The sequence below is a fragment of the Engraulis encrasicolus genome, unplaced genomic scaffold (assembly GCF_034702125.1).
Source record: "Engraulis encrasicolus isolate BLACKSEA-1 unplaced genomic scaffold, IST_EnEncr_1.0 scaffold_37_np1212, whole genome shotgun sequence".
NCBI lineage: Eukaryota > Metazoa > Chordata > Actinopteri > Clupeiformes > Engraulidae > Engraulis > Engraulis encrasicolus.
The window spans coordinates 390,761-400,760 of NW_026945676.1; the positions used below are offsets into that span (position 1 = coordinate 390,761).

Sequence of the window (10,000 nt, forward strand, 5' to 3'; positions counted from 1 at the left end):
TTATAATGTTGGCAAATGTAAAATCGAGGGGTGTATCGAACCGTAGGTCATGAATCGTGATACAAACCGAATGGTGAGTTGAGTGTATCGTTACAGCCCTACTGGATACATATCGATTATTACTGACACCTGTATGGCCAAGGCTACTGACTGAGCCCCTACCAGGACGCCACACAACAAAAATCAGAGAGAGTAGAGAGAGAGAGGTTCCATTGGCCCATTGTTTCCTGGTTCTATTATCGGGGGGGGGGGAAATCCCCCTTTAGGCAGACCTAGGCAGACCTGAGGACTGTTCTATTCAATGCTAGGATCATTATGACACGCCCCTTTAGGCAGACCGGAACCTGGTCATGTTAGGTGCCCATAGAAACCTATTATGTTGGCATATCTCTATATACTTAAAGAATCTCTGCCTGTATGGCGAAGGCTACTGAGCCCCTCCCAGGACGGCACACAACACAAACAAGACATGGAGTGCGTTTTAATATGCGACCTTGCCTCCTCCACTTGCCTCCTCCACTTGCCTCCTCCACTTGCTGTTGTCAGTGATGTCATCATGACGAGAAGCATTATATTTCAATATCTTGCAAAAGCTCAATTGTAAAGTCTTTTTCTCATTTGCAATTGGGATGGTGAATGAAAAACAGTCCCTCAAAAGTTGTTGTGGCTAGGCTGACTGCTGGGAAACTTTATCGTTTTCTCCACGGAGGAGGGGCCAGGAGGCGGGACGAGGAGACAAGCACAAGTGGAGGAGGCAAGGTCACATATTGGGATGCACCCTTGCTCACTATTCCTCTTCAAATCACTAGCTAAAGGAATACGCCCCTCGCCTTTACGACACAACACCTGTTCACTATTCCCTTTCTTAGGTGCTGTTTCCACATAGCTGGATATTTTTTTCTCCTGGTTGCATTGGTTTTGCATTGGTACGTATTTCCACGTAGCAGATATTTAAAATCTTGGTAAAAAAAATCAGGAGGAAAAATATCCTATTTAGGGGGCTGAAACACATTTGTTACAATGGAGGATTTATTTTTATCCACATGTTGCGTTTACACCTAAACAGGAGAAAAAAATACCCGGCTAAAAAAATATCCTGCTACGTGGAAACAGCACCTTAGTCACTGACGAAGAGAATACGCGAGCCACGTGGTCCAGGAGGACACACCCCCTCCCCTCCACGGAGCGGGTTTCCTGAAAGTGGTGTTGTTAGCCAGTTAGCAACCTGGGTAGTTGTCAATGGAAAAATGCATTGAAAACAACAAAGAAGCTAACGTAGTTAGCAACTCTAATGCAACCGTGGCGTGATCTTGGTGTGTTATGGATCATAAGGCTTTCTGTTCCGCTTGGAACTGTAACCACTTTGATGAATTTCATTGTAGACAGAATGTTATTTCTTTAGAGAATTAAGCCAGGCTCAAACTACACGACTAGCGATTGTGTGTCCGATTTTGGCGTCGGGGTGCACCGCTCACTAGAAGAGAATCGCAACTGTCAATTTTTGTCGCTGCTCGCAGCCACCGAGACAATGCCCGACGTTCTATTTCCAGTCGCAAATATTAAACACTGTTTGATTTCTACGATTTGCGATCGGCGACTCTTTGAGCTGCCAAAGTTCTATCTTAGAACGTCGCTCACGACGAGGAAATCTTTCCCGACAATCGCTTGCGATGGTCCTGGGGGGTAACGTTCCAGCGATTGTCGTAAGGGGGGTTTTCAGCCGAGAATCGGCGCGATAGTCGTGTAGTTTGAGCCAGGCTTTAGAGAACTTTCAAATCTCTTCAAGACTTGGTCTGACCAAGAGCATAACAAGTAACATTTCCCAAACGGCATGGTTGACCCGCCTCCCTTAGTTTGCAAATGGTTGTTTGCTTCCCAACAAAGTTGGAGGGGTTCCCGTGTTTTCGGGAGCCCAGAAAGGATATCTGGGGTGAATTTCTCAAAACCAAAGTTACTTACTACATTAGCTACTTTGTTGTTTTCAATGCATTTTCCCCATTGGCAACTACCGAAGTTGCTAACAGCCTAATAACTTCTCTTTTGAGAAACTCACCCCAGTATTGCTCCTGGCCTGACTAGAAGCAACGCTGAAGGTGTTGCGTCACTAGGAGGGCACAGCCTTAGCCTGATAAACCAGACTAAATGTGGATGTCTAATTTAGTCTGGCCTCGATGCATAATACATCCGAAGATTGTTGATGAGAACAACCTTCCCTCAAAACCCTGCCCGCTTTGATTCAAAACACATCTTTGCATTGTAAATGGTTTGCCAGATTCATGGCATTCTGGCTTCATTGAATCATTATGCGAGGCCAGACCCACCCGTAGACAAAACATTTTGCCGTCCAGCGGGTGGCGCTGGTTCACCAGGCTAGCACAGCCTGCTAACCAAGCTAATAGGCTAATATTAACTGGTCTGACCAAAAGTACAGCAAGTGTTGCAGCTAAAGATTTCTGTTCAAAACGCTGGACACAGAGAAGATCCACCTTCTCGTGTATGAAAAGAGTCAGAATTCTTAGAAAGTGATGGTTGGAGAAAATACCCATGAAAAACATAGATTCTTCCACACACACACACACACTGCATATGACGCTTCAGCTGCACTCATCAAGGTTTCTGTCCTGCTCGGGAGAAGGGATGCTCTGTGTTGTCTGTTGTTGTGACGTTGAAACTCTGGCCAGTGGACCACTTGTGTCAGCGAACCAGCGAAGAGGGCAAGGAGGGGCGGGGGCGAGGAGGAGCGGGGGTGAACAGGTGACCATGTGACCGGGCTTTGGTCCTCCTATCGCTGAGCCTCTCGGCCGCTGTGTGTGTGTGTGTGTGTGTGCGCGCCTGTGTCTGTGCGCCTCTCGGTCGTGTCGTGTGAGTGTGTGTGTGTGTGTGTGTGTGTCCTTGGAGGAGGATTACTGGCCAAGATCATCATCATCATCACTGCTCCAATTGGCTTAACGACCTGCAGCCTGGACACACACACACACACACACACTCACACACACACACACACACACACACACACACACACACACACACACACACACACACACTCACACTCACACACACTCACACTCACACTCACACTCACACACACACACACACACACTCACACTCACACTCACACACACACACACACACACACACACATTGGCTTAACAACCTGCAGTCTGGACACACACACACACACACACACACTCACACTCACACTCACACACACACACACACACACACATTGGCTTAAGGGCCTGTGGTCTGGAGACATGTGCAGGCCTTTTCAATGCCTATGGCGCTCTATACATGGGTTCACAATTTCGTTCTATACATGGGTTCATAATGGCGCTGTATACATGGGTTCATGATGGCGCTATATACATGGGTTCATAATGGCGCTCTATACATGGGTTCATAATGGCGCTCTATACATGGGTTCATAATGGCGCTGTATACATGGGTTCATAATGGCGCTCTATACATGGGTTTATAATGGCGCTGTATACATGGGTTCACAATTATTGTTTTCCCCTGGCTGCGCGACCCTCGCTGCGCAAAACTCAACCTCTGATTGTCGGTCAAAAAATTAGCTCACGTGGTTGGCTGCCAGTGTCTTGGCCCTCCTCACCACACCGTGTTTTATAAGCCAAACCCCATGTATGTGTTTATAAACAAAACCCCATGTACTGTATGTAGGCCTATTCATGCTGTGTAGGCTCTATGTAGCCTTGCTAGGCCTATTCATGCCTATGACAGGTGTGTATACCTATTCATGCCTATGACAGGTGTAAAGACCTATAGGAATATGACAGGTGTATAAGCCTATAGGCCTATGACATGTGTATAAGCCTATAGGCCTACGGCAGGTGTAAAGGCCTATTCATGCCTACGACACTCTAAAGACCTATGGGCCTATGGCAGGTGTAAAGGCCTATTCATGCCTATGACCGATGTAAAGACCTATATGCCTATGACAGGTGTGTATACCTATTCATGCCTATGACAGGTGTAAAGACCTAATCATGCCTACGACAGATGTAAAGGCCTAGTCATGCCTACGTCTCTCTAAAGACCTATGGGCCTATGGCAGGTGTAAAGACCTAATCATGCCTACGACAGATGTAAAGGCCTAGTCATGCCTACGTCTCTCTAAAGACCTATGGGCCTATGGCAGGTGTAAAGGCCTATTCATGCCTATGGCAGGTGTAAAGACCTATAGGCCTATGACAGGTGTAAAGGCCTATTCAGGCCTATGGCAGGTGTAAAGACCTATAGGCCTATGACAGGTGTAAAGGCCTATTCATGCCTATGGCAGGAGTAAAGACCTATTCATGCCTACGTCTCTCTCTAAAGACCTATGGGCCTATGGCAGGTGTATAAGCCTATAGGCGCTCTAAAGGCCTATTCATGCCTACGGCGCTCTAAAGACCTATGGGCCTATGGCAGGTGTATAAGCCTAGTCATGCCTATGACCGATGTAAAGACCTATATGCCTATGACAGGTGTGTATGCCTATTCATGCCTATGGCAGGAGTAAAGACCTATTCATGCCTACGGCGCTCTAAAGACCTATGGGCGGCTGTCCACACAGACCCAGACAGCACCTCACAACACGACAGGACGCTACGGTGTACCTTTATTGTTCATTTTGTATTATAAGTGATATTAGTTAAACTTTTATTTATGATTTTATCCCAATATGCTGTATTGTAAATGCTGAACACTTTGTTGTACTTTATTGTTTTTCTTTCTTTTTTTTCTTTTTTTTTCTTTCTTGGAGACAGTGGAAAAAAAGAAGAATTTCCTTGTAACATACTGGCAGGAGCGATGATGAAGATTTATAATTACGGTCAAATCAGCGAGTGGCATCAGCTAACATCCAAATTCCACCAACATTTGTGTGAATTTGCAAAAAAACAAAAAATCTGTTTTCATAGTCATTTGAAATAAAAAAAGAAAACAAAAACCCTGTGTGCTGGATGTTTGGAGAAAAACAGAACACCTGCCCTTGCAACACGCTCTTTGGATGTCTCTCTCTCTCACACACACACACACACACACACACACACACACACACACACACACACACACACACACACACACACAGTCACACAAATAGAGGTACACTTCAGTCCAATAGCACTTAAAGGTATACTATGTGTAGGATGGTGGCCAGAATAGGCCTCTTTCAACTATATGCAGCTCATTGAAACTGTGCTGCCTATTACCAAATTTTATATTTACAACCCAATTTCAATAAGCAGCATAGTTGCAGTACCGTTTTTGACCATTTCCTGCACAGTGTCCCTTTAAATAGTAAGACAATATTTACTAGTACGGTCAAAGTACAGTAAGTTTTGCAGCTAAAAATGCCTAGGCAGGCCTAAGTGGGAAATTGAAGATGGCGAACTATGGAGAAGATCCCCCTTTTCATGTACGAAAACTAAAAGTGCAATTTTCCCAGTCATAATTAAATTAATACTTTGAATTTGGTGGTGGCGGTAAGTATGTGTTAAAAGTGTAACATTGGGTAGCATGAATTCTGAAAATCAACTAGGCCTACTACATGTATTAGGCCTACACAGTGCATCTTTTAGGGTTGTCGCATCATTTAAATTACATTTGCCCCATTTCAGCACACGTTGTTTTAATGATCTTTCCGTTTTTTTCGTTCCATATGCGCATCAACTTCGTCATGATGTTGCCTTTACGTCAATCTCTGTGACCGCGCTGTGCTGAGGTTGTGAGCGAAGCTGTTTTTTTCCTCTGTCGGATTTACTGTCCGCGAGTTGCGTAACCCTCAATCTGAACCTCCTGCTCACAAACGTGTTCTGTGGGGGGAGGGGGATGTGCGCATGCGCCCTGGGTCCCAGTTCAGGAAGTGCTTCTCATAAGCAGCTGATGGCTCGAGCTGTCCTGTTCCGGTGAGAGAAAAGGCTTAACGACGAAAAGAAAAGCCGAAAAAGAAATGACTCCATCGGCGTAGTCAAACACTGCCAGCGAGGACGGACAATCTGGGATGTGTAGAGCAATACGTGCCGTTTTCTAAGACCTTAATGCTGTGTCTTCAGCTGAAAAGTGTCCGCTTTTCGCTGATTTTCAAGGACCGGTAGGTTGTCGGGTGATCTAACAATGAAGGCCTAACCAACCTCCTCCTGAACTACTCTGGGATTTGATCCTGATCGGGGAGATCTGTGGACAGATAACTGCGCATCTGTGGATAAGGTGAGGAAAAATATTCCTATGCTCAATTCACGATGTCAATGTCTATGTGTACGTGTATACTTTTGAGTATATCATCTTGCCATGATGAGGACATTTTCTTCCTACGCCTGTGCTGGTTTCTAAGGGTCGGCTGTCCTCTGCTCTTTCTGTTAGCCGTATTAAAGCACTGTTAATTAGCTGTAACGTTAAGTAACATGCCATCTGACATTATCCTGACATTGTCACATAAGTGGCACAGTCATTTAATGTAGAATATGCGATGGACGTGTGTTTATTCCGTATAAATGTTGAACAGTGCGATCAGTGGGTCCCAGGGGTATGTTGTAGCAGCCTAGAAAAATATCCAACTAGACTGCGTTGAAGCTAAACCTTACATTGTCGCAATTAAATGAATATCAGACCAATCTAACTGCTGGTCACGCATAGGGCTGTCTGTCTTAACTAGATGTGGGAGTTTTATTTTATTTTCTTCTTCGTGTTATGATACTGCCCTATTTGGTGAGACAGCTCTGGTGAGGTGCGTGCAGCCAATGTCAGTGCTGCTTTGCTAGAACTAGCTCTTGCTGAGGGGTTAGAAGAAGACGCAGGTTCAGGAGTAAACTAGGTTAAGTCAAAAGGTATATCATCATGTACTAGAAGATTTCTTCTATTAGATGCTTAGATGGTTGGGATGATATTGGATGATTTTACCTCTTAGCTTAACCTGTGTTTAGTATAGGCCCCTGTAGCTGGCTGTACCCGGTTGCTTATCACAGTTTTCTTAGCTGGGTGGAGCCTCGATGCTGGAAAACATTAGCTAGCTAGCTCTAGCTGGCTAACTAACTACCCCACTGTAGCCTATCGCTTACCAAACACTCTCAGCAGCTAGCTCAGTTGCTCCACACATTGGGGTTTTTCCGATGTGTGTTTTTGCAAGGTAAGGGGATTGATACTCCCAACTGAGTTCGCTCCCGGACGTGCGGTCCCAGGTGTTTCTATCACTCCCGGACGTGCGGTCCCACCCGATTATATTTCACGTATTATCATATACTGCCACATACAAGCAGTTTAGGGTTAGGTTTAGGGTTAGGGTTAGGGTTAGGGTTAGGGTTAGGGTTAAGGTTAGGGTTAGGTTTAGGGTTAGGGTTAAGGTTAGGGTTAGAAACAAAAAACTAACATCAACAAGATAACTGGCTCCGTCATATGGCGGTGGTACCGATAGTCTGGCTAGTGGGAGCGAGATGAAATGGGAGCGTCCTGAGATGGGAGCGTCAATCTGGGAATCTTTTTGCAATATCAACACTTCACTTCACCGCCAGACCAGTCAGTTTTATTCCTTAAAGATTTCAGAATGCACTAAATGCACCATGAGATCTGTTCTAATTGTAATTGTAGTGCACTAGACTAGTTCTACTGACAGACGTGTGCTTAGACGCGCTGTGATTATTTCTATTGCTGGTAACTCGACGCTATTGAAGTGTGTGTGTGTGTGTGTGTGTGTGTGTGTGTGTTCATAGCCCATTTAAACTGGGACTAGTTCTTGTTCTATGTCGCCACGTGCTAAGACCCATGCAGGTTGTGGGTTTTTATTTTTAATCCATCGATATTTCAAACGGGTTCAATTTAATTGAATAATATAATTGACCTCCATGCGTCATGGTGTGCAGCATGTACTAACTAGGCTCGGTCCCCTAATAGACACGCGCCGCCCGCCTGTGTCATAATTAAACCCCTAGGCCTTGCTGGATGTCTGTGGAATATACTGTCAAAGCTAAATCAGGGTTGGCTGGTTTCGTCCAGGTCTTTGATGTGAAGACTGAGTACAGACATCACTATTTCTATTATTACAACCCTGTTACTACATCTGGAGTTACCATGTCCGGTGGAGTCTGATGAACGCTGTGGCGCAGTGAGAGATGTCTCAAACGGGCTCTTCGCGGATGACCTCGGTATGATCGCTGCGGCTCAAGTCAAGTCAGCTTTTATTGTCACTCTCTAAACAACAAGTCTTACAGGGACAAATTAATTAATTTAGAACTAAGTTTCTCCAGTGGAGGAAGACATACACACAGGGCTCGCATTTACAGACTGAGTGCCATTAAAGTGCGAGACAGGACAAGTATTAACAGTGGTGAACTAGTAACGATCAAGAAAAAAAAGAAGAAAGAAAGCCAATTGGGAAACTCCAACTCCCATTGTCATTGTGACACAGCACTCCACAGCACACAAGTGAACACTGCACACAACGGAATTGCATTTATGCCTCACCCGTGCAAGGGGGCAGCCCTCAGTGGCGCCCCATGGGGAGCAGTGCGGTGGGACGGTACCATGCTCAGGGTACCTCAGTCATGGAGGAGGATGGGGGAGAGCACTGGTTGATTACTCCCCCCCACCAACCTGGCGGGTCGGGAGTCGAACCGGCAACCTCTGGGATGCAAGTCTGACGCCCTAACCGCTCACCCACGACTGCCATCAAGCGATTCATTACATTAGGCCTACATTACATTGCACTGCACTTGGGTGACACTTTCATTTATTCTAAGCGACTTAGTTATTATTTGTCAGGGTATTGGTTACAGTCCCTGGAGCAGTGTGGGGTTAGGTGCCTTGCTCAACTGAAGGGCCCTTCAGCCGTAGGCCTGCTAGAGTAGAGTAGAGTAACATTTATTGATCCTGAAGGAAATGTAGGTGTCTAGTAGCATACATACAAACAAAATAGATTATTTCACATTAAACATTCAGATATAAAAAGTGTACTAGTCCAATGAAGTGTCCTCGTGATGAGCTGCTCTCTATTCTCCTCTCCTCTTCTCTCCTCTCCTCTCCTCTCCTCTCCTCTCTCTATCCCTCTCCCCTCCTCTCTATCCCCCTCTCCTCTCCTCCCCTCTCCTATCCCCCTCTCCTCTCCTCTCCTCTCCTCTCTCTATCCCTCTCTCCTCTCCTCTCTCTATCCCCCTCTCCACTCCTCTCCTCTCCACTCCACTCCACTCCACTCCACTCCTCTCCTCTCTCCTCAATATCCCTCTCCTCTCCTCTCCTCTCCTCTCTCTATCCCTCTCCTCTCCTCTCCTCTCCTCTCCTCTCCTCTCCTCTCCTCTCCTCCCCTCTCTCTATCCCCCTCGTGATGAGCTGATGCCTCCCTCTACTAGGGCTGCTCGATAAATCAACATCACAATTATGTCAGTCAATATTGATATCACGATATTTTTAGATGATATTTCTTTTCAAGACAAATTATTTGTGCTAAACAATTCACACATTCTCCCTCCCTTCAGCAGTGTGAGTGGAGGGCCATAGAGAAACACACAGTGGTGTTCTGCATGAGTGTTGGGTAGCAAGTCTGCTCTGTGCTCGCAATGGCTCAAGTGGAGGGGAATGTATTGCACTTTGCGTAACCTACCTTTTGGCAGTATAGACAAATGTCAAAATATTGTTTCAAGTCGATACAATGATTACATTTGTTATTATTTGACAGCAGTATTGATATCACAATATGAATAGGATGTATTGCACAGCCCTACGGTAGCCACTTCAGATAGCCTGGTCCAGAGCCGTAGACCATAATAAACATTGTCTAGCATAAACACATACTACCAATATATACACACACATAGACTACCAATTTATAAACATGTAGACTACAATATATAAACATAGGCTATAGTAGCCTTAGCCTATCAATACAGTAACCTGCTAGCAATGTAAACATGGGTTTACCAATACAGTGCCATAGTCTTGCATTATAAACATAGGCAGGGTAACGTTATAAACATAGGCAGGCTAACGTTATAAACATCGGCTAGCGTTATAA

General features: G+C 45.4%; 1 protein-coding gene across 1 annotated transcript in view; it reads left to right on the forward strand.

The window, feature by feature from the left end:
* Positions 1–5,591: 5,591 nt before the first annotated feature.
* The window catches only part of hipk1b (homeodomain interacting protein kinase 1b), a gene marked incomplete at its 3' end in the record, with an annotated part of 25,693 nt that continues 21,284 nt past the window's right edge, over positions 5,592–10,000 (forward strand). The window contains exon 1 of the mRNA XM_063193389.1: positions 5,592–6,210. The remainder of the gene's footprint in view (positions 6,211–10,000) is intronic.